General features: G+C 39.3%; 1 protein-coding gene across 30 annotated transcripts in view; it reads left to right on the top strand.

Annotated features, from left to right (window-relative positions):
* The window catches only part of LOC140847996 (uncharacterized), a 132,969-nt gene that overhangs the window by 66,012 nt on the left and 49,005 nt on the right, over nucleotides 1-17,952 (top strand). The window lies entirely within an intron of this gene.

Below are 17,952 nucleotides of genomic sequence, written 5' to 3'. Positions count from 1 at the left end.
AGCCCCACACCCTACTCACTTCACCTGCTTCATGGAGGTGAGACCATTTCAGGAGGCAGTATCACCACCCTTTTATCACCTGGACACTATCTATGAGTTCCTTGCACTGAACCCATCCTCATGGGTACAAAGGGAATGAGGAGGGTAAAGAGTAGACTTGGGCTCCCCTGAGAGGTCACCACATTCGCGACCTAGAATGATACCGAGTTCCTCGAACTCCTTTCCTCCTCCTCTTTCCTAGGAGGTGACTTCAAGAGCACCAGGTTGGTGAGTCCTGGGTTTGGGCTGCAGAGTTTTCACTTTCTGTCTCTTTCTGTCTCTTTCCCGCCTATAGAACTGAAGTAACTGTTCTTCTCCATCTAAAAATATTGTCAAGAACTGTGTTTTATGTGAGAATAGCAAAGACAGCCAGGGGGGGCGGAATGGTGTTTATGGTTCCCTCTGCTCTGGATCACCGTTTTTCATCTCCACTGTCCTCTTGACCATGCAGATATGATCAGGAAGCACTTGCTTTTTTTCTCCATTGTTGTGTGTTTATGTCTATCCTAGATGATTTATCCATTGATATCAACACTTAATGGTATTCCAGTTTGCACTGAGATTAATTGAATTCATAAACCAAAATGTGAAAAACTAAATCCTTTGCAAAGAAGAGGCCAGAATCATGAATGCCACCTGATCTGGAAATTTAAAGCTTGCACAAGGTTTAAAGGGGTCCCTGGACTGAGTCTGACAGGTCTACTCATGATTTTGAGGCAGCATGCTTACTTTAGCAGGAGAAAGTCCTGTGCGGATCCTAATATTTATAAAGGGAACAGTTCCTGGCTCTCAATAAAAGGTATCAATAAGTAGTACTGATAGTAATGATAGTAATAGCCGTCTCTGAATAAGTGTGTCTAATAGCAGAACTAGTAGACATAGTCATAATAGCAACACTGAAAGTGGTAGTAGTGCTCATAGTAATAATAGTAATGGTAATGGTAACAGTAATAGTAGTAGAAGTTAGTACTGGAATGGTAGTAATAATAGTGGTTCTCTCCCTTGCCATTCCACAAACACAGCTCCCACCTTCCTGTTTTTACTCATGATGTTCCCCCACTCCTTTTTCTTCTAAAGCTATTGAAGTTCTAAATAGTTTTCAGCATTCACTATAAAGGCATCTCTTGTAGGAATCCTTGCTTGATTATATAAATTGGAATCAATAACTTCTCATTTTTCTTCTCCCAATGATTTGCTCATACCTCTCTTAGAGTTACCAGTTAATAAATTTACTGAAATCATCTGTTTATTGTGCTAGTTTCCCCTTAAGTTATAAAGGAAGTTACTGTCTTCTAACTTTTCTTGACTAAAAAGTCTTAGCACAATATCTTGCCCACCATATGCAATAAAAGTTTATTGAATTAATGAGTAAACAATTAATGAATGTGAACTGAATCCAATGAAGGTTATATCACAGAATGAAAGAAATTCTCAACGATGAATGAGATACCTGAAGTACCAAGACTGATATTTCAACATAAGCAGCATTCCCTGCTACAGACTTTACTAATTAATGTTACATATTCATTCAAATGTATCATCATGAAATCTAATTCTTTCCAATGGTGACTTGAACTAGTCAATCTGAAAACATAGGTTATGTCCATAAAATACATAATGAAATCTAATTCACTCCAATGATGACTTGACATAAGTAACGTACATAAAATACATGACTCAGGTTAAAGTGTGCCAAGAACAAGCACTAAATTGGTATCATTTTAATTGTAGCAGTTGAAGCATGTGGGTGGTGGGTGATAACTCAGTTAGTGAGCACATTGTCATTCTGGGTTCAGCAGTATTAATAGTAGTTATATATTTGATCCAGTAAGAAAAGGGTGGTTAACATTTGTCAAAATGTTAGAACTTAGAATTGTTCCTTTAATAGAAACAATTAATTTTTGTGTATAATTATTCATAAGCCCTTTATTAATTAAAGTTCTGAAAAGAGGCTCCATGTCTCAATGAAATGTGTTGAAATATTCTATACTTCCTGCACACATAGAACAGAGAACTAGATTTTAGCAAACAAGGTTCTCCAATCCCAGGGATCCAATTCTTTTAGGTAAGAGATTTTGTAGAATATTAAAGAGCAGTGAATTCACCTGACAACAAGTGTTTGGTGAACATTTAGAGATTCATAACCAATGTTTATAAATGATGCATTATTTATAATTTGCCTTGTTACTGAAAAAAATCTGAGTAGGTTACAAGATTATATAAAATACCAGATGAAAATAGATGAGATTAAATTGCATGAGTGAGAAACAAGAGTGAAAAAGAGTGCAAGTATGACTTAGAACAGCAATCAAGTCAATGGAAATGTGGCCTCCATAAACGTCTGAAATCTACTGTAAGAATGGAGAAGAGACATGTATGGAGTTCTGAGATTTCTAGCAGCAGCATAAGAAAAGACTTCTGCTAAATCCTAGTGGTCAAAACGGCAAAATGCTCAGAAAAGAGTAATTGACTCAGGCAGAAATGTGCAGTAAAATGCAATGGACAATATCTTTAGCCGCATCTCTAGAGAAGATACAATAAAGAATTTCATAAAGCTGTATCATAGAATATCTTTCAATATAGGTCACAGCATTTGCCCAGTATACTGAAATAGCATACTCTATCTAGCTATAAACTGTTTCTAAATAAAGGAAGCAAAGAGTGGCATGATGCAGTGAGGCAGTGCTGGTCTTGGGCCTGGTATTCTTGTGCTCTAATCATATTTGTGCCTTTAATTGGCTATGTGAATCTACGAAAAAACAACCCATCAAAATCTAGAACTGGGCCTACGGCCAAGTCAGGCTACTTTCTACATGTATTATGAAAGTCGAAATGGGATAATAGTTACAGAGGCTAATATACATTGTGGAAATAAGAATTATTTAATTCTGAAGAAGAAGGAGGTTGTTGGTTTTTTTTTTCCTGAGAGAATTCCAAGATTCTCTTCTACTTCAGTGATTACTCAACAGAGAAATAAAAGGAGTCTCTTGTAGGATTTCCATCCAAGAGTCAGTTATTTTCTAGACTCTGAGGATGAAACAAGAATATCATCTAGATGACACATCATAGGTATCACAGAAGATAGAGATATATAGATATATGCATATATATATATGGAGAGATCTCTATCCCTATTTATTTCAGTAAAGAGGTAATTATAATTCAGGGGCATTAAGTGGCATAGTACAGGGTATCAATTCCATCTGAGAGAAACAAGGAAGGCTTCCTGGAGAACTAGCATCTGACCTGAGACCTAAAGATGTGAGGAATGAGCTAGATAAAGAAGGTTCTGGGTGAAGGGAACAGCATGTACAGGCAAAGACATGAAGTCAGGGAAGAGCGCAGCATGTCCGTCAGATGGAGGGAAGTTTAGCACGGTTAGAGTGTAAGGGGCAGTGTCCATGGACAAAGCTCCAGAGGGATGAAGGAATTAGGCCTTGAAGCTATGTGATCCTTCAAAATCAAAGTGTGTTCTGTGGACCACCAGCATGGGTACTGTCTGGGTGCTAATTAGAAATGCAGGGTTTCAGATCCCACCTTAGACCCCCTGAATCAGAAATTACACTTTAACAAGGTCCCCAGGTGACTCTCATGCACATTAGAATTTGAGAAACTGAGTCTAGACCATACTCAGAAGTTTGAAGTAGGCCTTAAGGCCCTTGGAGAAGACGCTGAAATTTCAAAACAGAGTTGCAGCATGATGGTTGTTACGCTTTCGAAAGCTGCTTTCTGTTTCCTGGGGCGGGGGCGGGGGGGTGCGGGAAGGACATGCTGCGTAAGCGAGGTCTACCAGTTGTCTGACTCTGCCACCATCTGCCTCCTCCACTTACTGGAAAACTTGCTGCTGGCTGTTCTTTGAATCACAGCTGAGTTGGCCACTCCTGTTATGTCTATCGTTTGTTGGGATTCAGAGACAACTTTTCCCTGTGATCATTCCCACAGTGGTCTTACCTTTAGGAGGCAGGACACTAGCTCTTACAGATTTGGCCAAAAATGATTTCCTGTCAAAGCCTCTTCTTCCCATTTCTGCTCACTGTCTCAGTCAAGACATCCCCTCTTCCTTAGACCTCTGTTAAAATCTTCAAATGTAGTGTTGTAGCTGAAAGACCACTGATGAGCCCATGTTCAAGTCCCAGGTAGACCTTTACTCACTGTGTAAACTTGGACAAGTTATTTAACCTTTCGGAGTTAATTCTGGTTAACTCTGGAAAGTTTAACCTTTCTCAGTTTCCTCATTCTGTAAAATGGAAATGATAATAATATTGACTTTGAATGTGTTTCTAAGAAATAGAAGTAAAAACAGTTCAATACTCAATATATTCAGTAGTTCAGTTACTCAGATATGGAAGCTCCTCTACTTGCCTTCAGTCTCACCCTGCTTCAATCCATTTCACTGCCGATGTCTATTTGTAACTCTTGGACAAGCTTACTGCCCTGAATGCAGCCCTGAGGTGGGACAGGACAGAGTCACAGATTACATAGCTGGCAAAGAGAGTTACAATACTGAAAGTCTAAATCAAATAGGGACAACTAGTCAGTGTAATTACAGCCTAATAACATTAGTCAGAAAGGAGAGACAATGGACAGTTAACCAGTTACCTGAGACTCCAGGACAGGACAAAGGTAAGGGGAAGAAGGGGGTGGACAAGATTCTCTGAAGTGTTAACAAGTAGCAATTGTTTTTTTAAAGGATGTGTGTGTGTGTCGGAGGGGGAGTGGGGAGGAGTCTTTACTCCCTTGGATATGATGGGAAAGTCTGTGTAAAGGTCATGCTCATTTGGAAAGCCAGAGTAGTCTTCTAAAAGCCAAATTCGAACAGTCTTCTTTGCTGCTTACAACTTCCAGGAGTTTCTGTAGTATTCCTTATGAGATGCAAGTTGACCTTGACCCAGATTTTGCATATGTCTGGAATCTATGTCTCTCCACTGCTCACTATAGACCCCAGTCCCTAGACCTATGTAAAGAATCATGAATTACTCAACTAATCCTACCTTTCTGTGCACTCTCTCCACTGGGAAATTCCTCTCCTGGTGTCCAAGCATACTCCTGACAATCCCTCAATGCTAAACTCAAGTATCAACTTCCTTCTTGAAAGATGTATTCCTTTCTAGTAGAATCAGTTGCTTCCTAATATGTATACCTCAAAGAGCTCACATCTTGCTTCTTTTAGAGCAGCTGTCATTATGTATGTATATATGTACATATGTATCTATATTATAGGTTATAGGTATGTGTATTTATCACTATATATGTACATACACATATATGTTTATAAATCCCTTTTCCCCCCAACAAGCAGAAGGATCTGCCGGCACCAATCCTTACTCTATTCAAGGTGAAATGCAGACTTAGTGTTTCTGAGAATTGACTCACTTGGGATGGGGATGTAGACTAATTTATTTAAACAGACGTATGACAGTGTTTCTTGAAAAATAATTTTAAAAACAGAAAATGAGAAGAAAGACAGAAATACTGAAAGAAACCAAGAAAGAAAGAAAGAACAAGAAAACAGAGCTTATTCTACCATATAAAAGCCAGTTGCTTTCTGGATGGATGGGGACTGGCAATTATGATTTTTCCTACGGTAGCTAAAAGGTAGCATTGTCCTTTGCCTGTGTTCCTGCTTTCATTCCAACCTAAGCTGCAGCTTAGAAGCTGGGAGATAAGCAGGCGGCCCTCAGTGATGTTAAGCAGAGAACATCTTCCTCCACCGTGTGCCAACAGTTATTCAAGCAATGTCAGCCCGACAGGAGGACTCGGGCCAGTTGTTATAAATAGTCCAGCCATCTGGCATCCCAAGAACACAGCAAGGGGCACTCTCTCCTCTATTCCAAATTGAGTCTTGATTCAAAACTCACCTCACTGGGGACAGAAGCAGAAATGCTGACTGCTCAAGCCTCCTCTTTTATTCCAAGCTCCCATTTGCTGCCATCTTGTTCACCACTGGCAATGCCAAGAGGTGCCTTGGATGTGTGTGGAATGGTGATGAATCCCTTTGCATAATCTCTATCAGAACCTCTTTCCTGCCTCAAGGAATTGTAATTTTTTTACAATAATATAATGAAAAATTTCAATATACTAATGCAATAAAATATTTTTTACTGTAATAATAATAATTCTAAATATAAGTCATGAACTTTTTAGATGTCAGGATAAATTCCCTAGTACTCCTTACATCCAGATTGCCTCATTTCTAATGGTCATTCATCCTTTGCAGAAAATCTTGACCTGCCATTGCTGTTAAATTTTTTTTACAGGGCATTTTCTAGAATACTGTGGTAGTCAATAAATGTGTTTACTGAATAAATCATTAGGCCAGTATAGAATTCCATCACAACATTACTTTAATACTTTGAGAGGGGATGGTAGTTCAAAGACAAAAAGGACATTAGTCTTTGCCAGTAGAGTTTCACAGTTTTGGGAAGGTATATAGAAAAAACCCTACAAATATCCCATCATATACGTATTGCTTAGAGATGTGCTCAAGGGCTGGAGTAGCATCACAGGTGAAAGTTCAAATCTATGGATGTGGAAAATCAGGGAAGACGACCTGGAATGGTAATGTGCTTGGGCTCATCTCCACAGTATGAGTAGAAATTGGCCAGGCAGAAAATTACAGAAGGGTGTTTTCAGCAGAGGATGCAGCTGGAGCAAAGTTGTTGGGATGTGAAATATTATCAAACATTTGAAAAACTGCTGGTGGCAGGTTTTTTTAAAGCTATTATATTATATATACATTATAGCTGGAGAGAAAGTGGAGATCAAGGAGTGGTAGGGGAGGAGGGTGGCGAGGAAGGCAGGGGCAGATCACAGAGGGTCTGTAGAAGGGAGAGACCACCACTCAGCATGTGAAGCCAAAGAGAAGTTATTTAAGTGAGTAAGGGCAAGGCTGGTCAGGCCCAGCTCTTCAAGTAACGTTGACTGCTGATTTCATACAGCGTGTCTGGGTCAGCAATGTTTGGGGAAATACGTGAGTTACATAGAGATGGAGTGGATGGTCATCAGCGCTGGAAGCATCATTATCCGGGCAAGGCTGTTGCTTACTGGCTGGCTTTCAGAGGCTGTGCCTTAGCAGGAGTCCACTACGGATTGGCTGACCAGCAAAGCGAGGCTGTCACTGATTGGCTGGTTCTCAGGAGCACCTGCCTTGCAGCAAGTTTCATTAAGGATTAGACTGAGGGGAGTTGTCACCCATCCAGCAAGTTTAAAACCACTTCTCATTTACATCACGGTAGTCTGCCCCTAGGAGTGTTTGGAGACCTTGTCGGTCTTGGTCTTATGGGCAATGAGGACCCATTGAATGATTTTGAGAAGGAATACAATTTATAATTTGGAAAGATCATTCTGACCTGAGCAGGGAGGAGAAAGCAGATTCAGATTTGACTTTTAGAAGACCAAATCACTAGTACCTTTTAACAGACTTTCTCATCATATCCCAGAGAGTAAAGACCCCCCTTAAAAAATAATATTGCTCTATTTAATATCGATTTTACTACAATAGTTTACTGTGCTTTGTACTGGTTTGTTACATCTATTTTTAGCTCTAAAAGATTTTTAATGTTATGTTTTAACTGTTTTTTTTAATTTTTTTTATTTATTAAATGTTTATTTGAATAGATGCTGCAACTATAATAAAGAACATTTTAATATCATAACATTTATAATCCCATCACGTGAACAGTTTTCCCTTTCTGAATGTTTTCTCCAATGAACATAAATGATTTTACATATTGCAATTAGGGTATACATGCCATTTGGAATTCTACATTTTCTCTTGCCATTGTATTATAAGTATGTTTTCATTTTTTTTTTTGAGAGGGCATCTCTCATATTTATTGATCAAATGGTTGTTAACAACAAAAAAATTCAGTATAGGGGGGTCAGCGCTCAATGTACAATCATTAATCCATCTCAAGCCTAATTCTCGTCAGTCTCCAATCTTCTGAAGCATAACGAACAAGTTCTTACATGGTGAACGAATTCTTACATAGTGAATAAATTCTTACATGGTGAACAGTACAAGGGCATTCATCACAAAACTTTCGGTTTTGATCATGCAATATGACCTATAAACAATCATGTCAAATATGAATATTCGTTTGATTTTTGTACTTGATTTATATGTTGATCCCACATTTCTCCTATTATTATTATTATTTTTATTTTTAATAAAATGCTGAAGTGGTAGGTAGATGCAAGATAAAGGTAGAAAACATAGTTTAGTGCTGTAATAAGGCAAATGTAGATGATCAGATGATCAGGTGCGTGCCTAAGGACTAAGTATTAATCCAGGCTAGACAAGGGCAGCAAGACATCCACAGATGCAGAAGATTTCTCTCAAAGCAGGGGGGGGTGAGGTTCTGAGCCTCACCTCTGTTGATCCCCAAATTCTCACCTGATGGCCCCCCCTGCAACTGTGCCTGTCTTAGGTTGTTCCTCCCTTGAGGAATCTTACCCGTCTCTGGCTAACCAGTCATCTTCCGGGGCCATACAGGAAAATGTAAAGTTGCTAAGTGAGAGAGAAGCCATATTGTTTGCAAAGGTTAGCTTTTTACTTTTTTGCAGATTTATGCCTTGTGGCTTCTATGCCCAGCACTTGTCTCGAGGTATCTTTACCACCTGGAGGAATTATGATACTCGGTAAATTCGATATGAGGCACGAATTCTATTTAAGGGTTGTAATTAGGAAGGAAGAAGAAAAGCTATAGATGTAGCATATGAAGGAAACATGGGAGGATTGATTATTTCTTTGACATATCTTCTTGTAGAGTACCTTAAGTATGTATAGGTTTTAAACTACTAACTAATTTGCACACACATATTAACATAATAGGAATACGGTGACATAAACAAAGCAAATCTATAATTACCATCCATCTCCAGTGAAGCCAAGAAAACCATTTAGGCACCCTAGGCATTTGTGAAAATTTATCTATGATATGATGGATATTGTCCAACTGTACTTGAACCATCAGACAAATTAAAGCAGCCCATTTCTGGGATCTGTTCACATCCCATATGTTCTTTTAACCATAGATAGTCTATAGTCATGAGATTTTGGAGTGCTAAAACTTGCACCCCTCCCAACTCCTGGTTGAGTTCCAACAGTACAGATCCGGTCAAATTCGTTGTCTCACTGTATGCACATGCCAGCCTAGACATCTCCCTCCTCATTCCTATGGCAAGTCCAGGAGACGGTGGGCTGGATGCAGCCACAACCGCAGCATCGTCCGGATCCCTGTGGAGGCTTTTTGATGATCATCCCCCGGCACAAGTCCTCCAGAGAGTGCTGATGCCGGAAGCTCCTCCTCATATCGTATCTTAGTTCATTTTCTGGGTATCCAAGCTAGGCCTTGATCTTCTGCATAGAAACAAACAGGCCCTTTGCCCACACTTTGACATGCCCTCTATACCACTGTGCAGAACTCATTGGAGGTCAGCACACAGGAACTGCTTTTTTTTTTTTTTTAATTAAGAGAAAGGAATATTATCAGAAAAGAGTACCTCCATAGCTGATCATCTGACACCCTTTAAGTGATCAACATTAAGGATATTTAAAGCATGCGTTGATCTTTGATTTACCAATAGTTTTATCCTGTCAAGGAGTAATCCCCCTTTTCTTTCTTTCTTTCTTTTTTTTTTTTTTTAATTTTTAATCCACACTTACATGAAGAATACTATGTTTACTATGCTCTCCCCTATATCAGGTCCCCCCTAACAACCACATTACGGTTACTGTCCCTCAGCTTAGCAAAATGTTGTAGAGTCACTACTTGTCCTCTCTGTGTTGTGCAGCCCACCCTCCCCTTTCTCCCTCCCCCCATGCATGCTAATCTTAATACCCCCCTTCTTCTTCCCCCCCCTTATCCCTCCCTGCCCACCCATCCTCCCCAGTTCCTTTCCCTTTGGTACCTGTTAGTCCATTTTTGGGTTCTGTAATTCTGCTGCTGTTTTGTTCCTTCAGTTTTTCCTTTGTTCCTATACTCCTCAGATGAGTGAAATCATTTGGTATTTCTCTTTCTCCGCTTGGCTTATTTCACTGAGCATAATACTCTCCAGCTCCATCCATGTTGCTGCAAATGGTTGGATTTTTCCACTTCTTATGGCTGAGTAGTATTCCATTGTGTATATGTACCACATCTTCTTTATCCATTCATCTACCGATGGACATTTAGGTTGCTTCCAATTCTTGGCTATTGTAAATAGTGCTGCGATAAACATAGGAGTGCATCTGTCTTTCTCAAACTTGATTGCTGCGTTCTTAGGGTAAATTCCTAGGAGTGGAATTCCTGGGTCAAATGGTAGGTCTGTTTTGAGCATTTTGATGCACCTCCATACTGCTTTCCACAATGGTTGAACTAATTTACATTCCCACCAGCAGTGTAGGAGGGTTCCCCTTTCTCCACAGCCTCGCCAACATTTGTTGTTGTTTGTCTTTTGGATGGCAGCTATCCTTACTGGTGTGAGGTGATACCTCATTGTAGTTTTAATTTGCATTTCTCTGATAATTAGCGATGTGGAGCATCTTTTCATGTGTCTCTTGGCCATCTGTATTTCTTTTTTGGAGAACTGTCTGTTCAGTTCCTCTGCCCATTTTTTAATTGGGTTATTTGTTTTTTGTTTGTTGAGGCGTGTGAGCTCTTTATATATTCTGGACTTCAAGCCTTTATCGGATCTGTCATTTTCAAATATATTCTCCCATACTGTAGGGTTCCTTTTTGTTCTATTGATGGTGTCTTTTGCTGTACAGAAGCTTTTCAGCTTAATGTAGTCCCACTTGCTCATTTTTGCTGTTGTTTTCCTTGCCCGGGGTGATATGTTCAAGAAGAGATCACTCATGTTTATGTCTAAGAGGTTTTTGCCTATGTTTTTTTCCAAGAGTTTAATGGTTTCATGACTTACATTCAGGTCTTTGATCCATTTTGAGTTTACCTTTGTATATGGGGTCAGACAATGGTCCAGTTTCATTCTCCTACATGTAGCTGTCCAGTTTTGCCAGCACCATCTGTTGAAGAGACTGTCATTTTGCCATTGTATGTCCATGGCTCCTTTATCAAATATTAATTGACCATATATGTTTGGGTTAATTTCTGGGGTCTCTAATCTGTTCCACTGGTCTGTGGCTCTGTTCTTGTGCCAGTACCAAATTGTCTTGATTACTATGGCTTTGTAGTAGAGCTTGAAGTTGGGGAGTGAGATCCCCCCTACTTTATTCTTCTTTTTCAGGATTGCTTTGGCTATTCGGGGTCTTTGGTGTTTCCATATGAATTTTTGAATTATTTGTTCCAATTCATTGAAGAATGTTGCTGGTAATTTGAGAGGGATTGCATCAAATCTGTATATTGCTTTGGGCAGGATGGCTATTTTGACGATATTAATTCTTCCTAGCCATGAGCATGGGATGAGTTTCCATTTATTAGTGTCCCCTTTAATTTCTCTTAAGAGTGACTTGTAGTTTTCAGAGTATAAGTCTTTCACTTCTTTGGTTAGGCTTATTCCTAGGTATTTTATTCTTTTTGATGCAATGGTGAATGGAATTGTTTTCCTGATTTCTCTTTCTATTGATTCGTTGTTAGTGTATAGGAAAGCTACAGATTTCTGTGTGTTAATTTTGTATCCTGCAACTTTGCTGTATTCCGATATCAGTTCTAGTAGTTTTGGAGTGGAGTCTTTAGGGTTTTTTATGTACAGTATCATATCATCTGCAAATAGTGACAGTTTAACTTCTTCTTTACCAATCTGGATTCCTTGTATTTCTTTGTTTTGTCTGATTGCCGTGGCTAGGAACTCCAGTACTATGTTAAGTAACAGTGGGGAGAGTGGGCATCCCTGTCTGGTTCCCGATCTCAGTGGAAATGCTTTCAGCTTCTCGCTGTTCAGTATAATGCTGGCTGTGGGTTTATCATATATGGCCTTTATTATGTTGAGGTACTTGCCCTCTATTCCCATTTTGCTGAGAGTTTTTATCATGAATGGATGTTGAATTTTGTCAAATGCTTTTTCAGCATCTATGGAGATGATCATGTGGTTTTTGTCTTTCTTTTTGTTGATGTGGTGGATGATGTTGATGGATTTTCGAATGTTGTACCATCCTTGCATCCCCGGGATGAACCCCACTTGGTCATGGTGTATGATCCTTTTGATAAACTGTTGAATTCTGTTTGCTAATATTTTATTGAGTATTTTTGCATCTACATGCATCAGGGATATTGGTCTGTAATTTTCTTTTTTGGTGGGGTCTTGCCTGGTTTTGGTATTAGGGTGATGTTGGCCTCATAGAATGAGTTTGGGAGTATTCCCTCTTCTTCTATTTTGTGGAACACTTTAAGGAGAATGGGTATTATGTCTTCTCTGTGTGTCTGATAAAATTCCGAGGTAAATCCGTCCGGCCCCGGGGTTTTGTTCTTGGGTAGTTTTTTGATTACTGTTTCAATTTCTTTGCTTGTAATTGGTTTGTTTAACTTTTGTGTTTCTTCCTTGGTCAGTCTTGGGAGGTTGTATTTTTCTAGGAAGTTGTCCATTTCTTCTAGGTTTTCCAGCTTGTTGGCATATAGGTTTTCATAGTAGTCTTTAATAATTCTTTGTATTTCTGTGGAGTCTGTCATGATTTTTCCATTCTCATTTCTGATTATGTTGATTTGTGTTGACTCTCTTTTTCTCTTAATAAGTTGGGCTAGAGGCTTATCTATTGTGTTTATTTTCTCAAAGAACCAGCTCTTGGTTACGTTGATTTTTGCTATTGTTTTATTCTTCTCAATTTTGTTTATTTCTTCTCTGATCTTTATTATGTCCCTCCTTCTGCTGACTTTAGGCCTCATTTGTTCTTCTTTTTCCAGTTTTAATAATTGTGATGTTAGACTATTCATTTGGGATTGTTCTTCCTTCTTCAAGTGTGCCTGGATTGCTATATACTTTCCTCTTAAGACTGCTTTCGCTGCATCCCACAGAAGTTGGGGCTTAGTGTTGTTGTTGTCATTTGTTTCTATATATTCCTTGATCTCTATTTTGATTTGTTCATTGATCCATTGATTATTTAGTAGCATGTTGTTAAGCCTCCATGTGTTTGTGAGCCTTTTTGTTTTCTTTGTAGAATTTATTTCTACTTTCATACCTTTGTGGTCTGAAAAATTGGTTGGTAGAATTTCAATATTGTGGAATTTACTGAGGCTCTTTTTGTGAGCTAGTATGTGGTCTATTCTGGAGAATGTTCCATGTGCACTTGAGAAGAATGTATATCCTGTTGCTTTTGGATGTAGAGTTCTATAGATGTCTATTAGGTCCATCTGTTCTAGTGTGTTGTTCAGTGCCTGTGTGTCTTTACTTATTTTCTGCCCGGTGGATCTATCCTTTGGGGTGAGTGGTGTGTTGAAGTCTCCTACAATGAATGCATTGCAGTCTATTTCCCTCTTTAGTTCTGTTAGTATTTGCTTCACATATGCTGGTGCTCCTGTATTGGGTGCATATATATTTAGAATGGTTATATCCTCTTGTTGGACTGAGCCCTTTATCATTATGTAGTGGCCTTCTTTATCTCTTGTTACTTTCTTTGTTTTGAAGTCTATTTTGTCTGATATTAGTACTGCAACCCCAGCTTTCTTCTCACTGTTGTTTGCCTGAAATATGTTTTTCCATCCCTTGACTTTTAGTCTATGCTTATCTTTGGGTTTAAGGTGAGTTTCTTGTAAGCAGCATATAGATGGGTCTTGCTTTTTTATCCATTCTATTACTCTATGTCTTTTAATTGGTGCATTAAGTCCATTTACATTTAGGGTGACTATTGAGAGATATGTACTTATTGCCATTTCAGGCTTTAGATTCGTGGTTACCAAAGGTTCAAGGTTAGCTTCTTTAGTATCTTACTGCCTAACTTAGCTCGCTTATTGAGCTGTTATATACACTGTCTGGAGATTCTTTTCTTCTCTCCCTTCTTATTCCTCCTCCTCCATTCTTCATATGTTGTGTGTTTTGTTCTGTGCTCTTTTTAGGGGTGCTCCCATCTAGAGCAGTCCCTGTAGGATGCCCTGTAGAGGTGGTTTGTGGGAAGCAAATTCCCTCAGCTTTTGCTTGTCTGGGAATTGTTTAATCCCACCATCATATTTAAATGATAGTCGTGCTGGATACAGTATCCTTGGTTCAAGGCCCTTCTGTTTCATTGCATTAAGTATATCATGCCATTCTCTTCTGGCCTGTAGGCTTTCTGTCGAGAAGTCTGATGTTAGCCTGATGGGTTTTCCTTTATAGGTGACCTTTTTCTCTCTAGCTGCCTTTAAAACTCTTTCCTTGTCCTTGATCCTTGCCATTTTAATTACTATGTGTCTTGGTGTTGTCCTCCTTGGATCCTTTCTGTTGGGGGTTCTGTGTACTTCCATGGTCTGTTCGATTATTTCCTCCCCCAGTTTGGGGAAGTTTTCAGCAATTATTTCTTCAAAGACACTTTCTATCCCTTTTCCTCTTTCTTCCTCTTCTGGTATCCCTATAATACGGATGTTATTCCTTTTGTATTGGTCACATATTTCTCTTAGTGTTGTTTCATTCCTGGAGATCCTTTTCTCTCTCTCTATGTCAGCTTCTATACGTTCCTGTTCTCTGGCTTCTATTCCTTCAATGGCCTCTTGCATCTTATCCATTCTGCTTATAAATCCTTCCAGGGATTGTTTCACTTCTGTGATCTCTTTCCTGACATCTGTGATCTCCTTCCGGACTTCATCCCACTGCTCTTGCATTTTTCTCTGCATCTCATCCCACTGCTCTTGCATTTTTCTCTGCATCTCATCCCATTGCTCTTGCATTTTTCTCTGCATCTCTGTCAGCATGTTCATGATTTTTATTTTGAATTCTTTTTCAGGAGGACTAGTTAGGTCTGTCTCCTTCTCAGGTGTTGTCTCTGTGATCTTTGTCTGCCTGTAGTTTTGCCTTTTCATGGTGATAGAGATAGTTTGCAGAACTGGTACAAGTGACCACTGAAAGAGCTTCCCTTCTTGTTGGTTTGTAGCCTTTTCCTGGGAGAATAGCGACCTCTAGTTGCTTGTGCTGGGCAGCTGTGCACAGACAGGGCTTCTGCTTCCTGCCCAGTTGCTTTGGGGTTTATCTCCGCTGTTGCTGTGGGCTTGGTCTGGCTGGGGCTGTTCCTCCAAAATGGTGGAGCCCCGTTTGGAGGGGGAGCGGCCAGGAGGCTATTTATCTCCGTAAGGGGTCTCTGTGCTCCCTGCTGCCCAGGGGGTTAGGGTGCCCAGAGATCCCCAGATTCCCTGCCTCTGGTCTAAGTGACCTGTCCTGCCCCTTTAAGACTTCCAAAAAGCACTCCCCTTCGCAAGGCGTTGGGTTCTTGCAGGTGTGGATGTGGTCTGGATGTTGTCCTGTGTCCTGTGGTCTCTATTTTAGGAAGATTTTTCTTTGTTATATTTTCATAGCTCTATGTGTTTTTGGGAGGAGATTTCCACTGCTCTACTCACGCCGCCATCCTGGCTCCACCCCGTTTTAACTGTTTTTTAAAATGGCAAATATCTACAAGTTTTAAAAGTCTTTCCTGAAATACCTATCTTCTAAATAGAGCATCAAGTCCTTTGGTGTTTATTCTGATTATTGCTATATTTGGGCAGAGTTAAACCATTGTACTTTCAGTTTTCTATTTAGCATAGTTCAAGTCCTCTGCGAACAGAGCCTGAGGCAAGGAATAAACAGCCCAGCTCTCCCTGGGCGGTGCCCTCCCAAGGTGGTGAGAATGAGCGAAGGTGATGCCTTCCCACACTGGCCCCCGCATCACTGCCAGGAGCTGCACAAAGACATAGTCAGGAGCTCAGCAGGTGCCACCGCAGGGCTCCAAGATGCTCCATACAGGCTGTTTGGAAAGAACAGTACTTAGAATAGAATTTATCTACATCCTCCCTCCTGTCTCCTCTCCCCCACCAGTCAGTGCTCACACAAAAGGAAGCCGAGTCCCCCTCACTCCTGGGATGTGCCATCCAGTCCTTTGGCTGGAGAAGCAGGTCCCGCACCTGCGTTGTGGGTGTGTGACAGGAGCCAGCCACTTGCCTGTTGTCTTGGATGGCAGCACCCAGAGGGCCTGGGGGAGGTCTGGCCGGCTGACAGTAGGTGGGGACCCAAGACAGGAATGCCTCATGGCATTGGAGACCCGTGACACACACCGTCATTTTCTAAATTCAGTCTTTCTCTTTTCTTGTCTTCATTTGGATTATTTCTTCTCTTTCTCTCCTCTGCTGATTTAGTAGCTATGTGTAAGTTTGTTTTTATTATGAATTATCCTTAAATTTTAACATATATATTTGATTTAGTAAAGCTAAAACTTAAAATGATAGCTCTAATCTTCATCGAGTCCTACAAAAATTTGAGGGTGCTCGATTCCAATCTCCTCGTCTTCCTTGAGAATATTGTCTATTATTTTAGTTATACCATACAATAAAGTCTATTATTATATGTTGCATGTTGGTATAATTAACCAATATTTCTGTTGTTGAGTTTTTGGGGCTTTTGTTTTTTTGTTTTGTTTTTTTTCCTAAACACAGAATCATACATTTTCCTCTTTTACCTTAAACTCATTACTTTCTTCTTATCAATGTATCTATCTGAGACTTGTTTAATTGCTCAGGAATAAGCTATGAATCATCCATTCCCTCAATTTTTGTTTCTGAAATTTTTATTTTCTCTGAAAACATCTTTACTTTTTCATCCCTCCTGAATGTTATTTGAATGGAGGGAATCAGTTGCAGACGGGGGAGGTACTCTTGCAAAGTGGGTTTTGGAATCAGACTATCTGGGTTTGATTCTCAGTGGTGCTTCATATGAACTATGGCAAATGAGTTTTCAAAATTAAATTTTCTAGATATTTGTTTTGTTTCTGATGTATATGAAATTGACATGTGTATATTGACCTCAAATCCAGTCACCTATTTAACTCTTTCTATTTTAATAATTTATTCATATAAATTCTTGGGTGGTTTCAGTATGGATGATCCTACCATCTGCAAAAAAGTCACTCCAATAATTTTCAGTCATTTTGCAATCAAGACCACAGCATGGTAATATTTGATGCTTAATTCTGAATGCAAAAATAAAGAGGTCTGATAATGCCAAGTGGCAGAGAGGAAATACTATGGCAGGATATCTCATTAACTGCTGGGAAGAGTGTCAACTGCCACATCCATTTTGAAAAACAGTTGACAGTATTGTGTAAACTGCAGACATTCACATACTCTAGGGTGGAATTAGTTCCTTCATAGGTATATACTTAAGAGGAATTCATGCATTTCTTCAGATGTTTATAAGAACAGTCAAACAGATAAAGTTCTCTATGTAACAATAACAAAATGAAATATTATGAAGTGTAAATGAATGAATCATAGATGTATGCAATATGAAGGACCCCTAGCAGTATGATATTAAGTAACAGCATATTATACTTAGTAGTACAGTACTGAGTACAAAATAAATTGCAAAAATAGCAAATGGTATAATACACTTTATTATGAATCTAATAAAGCAAAACAATATACTTACAGAAATGCAAATATTGCAGTACAACGACTTTTTCCAAAAACAAGGTAGTAACCAATATAACATTTAGGATAGTGCTGTTCACACTAGATAGGTTGAGGCAGGGGTTTGGAATAGCAGAGGACTAAATGAGTAGATATAAGTTATAATCAGTGTACTAGTTTCTGTGTCCATGGTGGGCCCATGGTAAAACAAATAAGCAGACACATACGTAAATAAAAGAGGACAATGCATGGACAAATATTGAGAGGGCACCATGAATAAAAGATTATGATTAGTCCAGGACTAGGTGCCTGAGGTCCAGACAAAGAAGGAAATTTCTCAATTCTACTCCTTATTTAAAAAAGTGATTCCCCAAGTACTTTTTCTTATCAGAAAACATATTCCATGTTAAGGAGTTAA

The sequence above is a fragment of the Manis javanica genome, chromosome 2, assembly GCF_040802235.1.
Source record: "Manis javanica isolate MJ-LG chromosome 2, MJ_LKY, whole genome shotgun sequence".
Taxonomy (NCBI): Eukaryota; Metazoa; Chordata; class Mammalia; order Pholidota; family Manidae; genus Manis; species Manis javanica.
The sequence above is the reverse complement of the archived record's forward strand: the minus strand, read 5'-3'. Positions and strand labels throughout refer to the sequence as shown.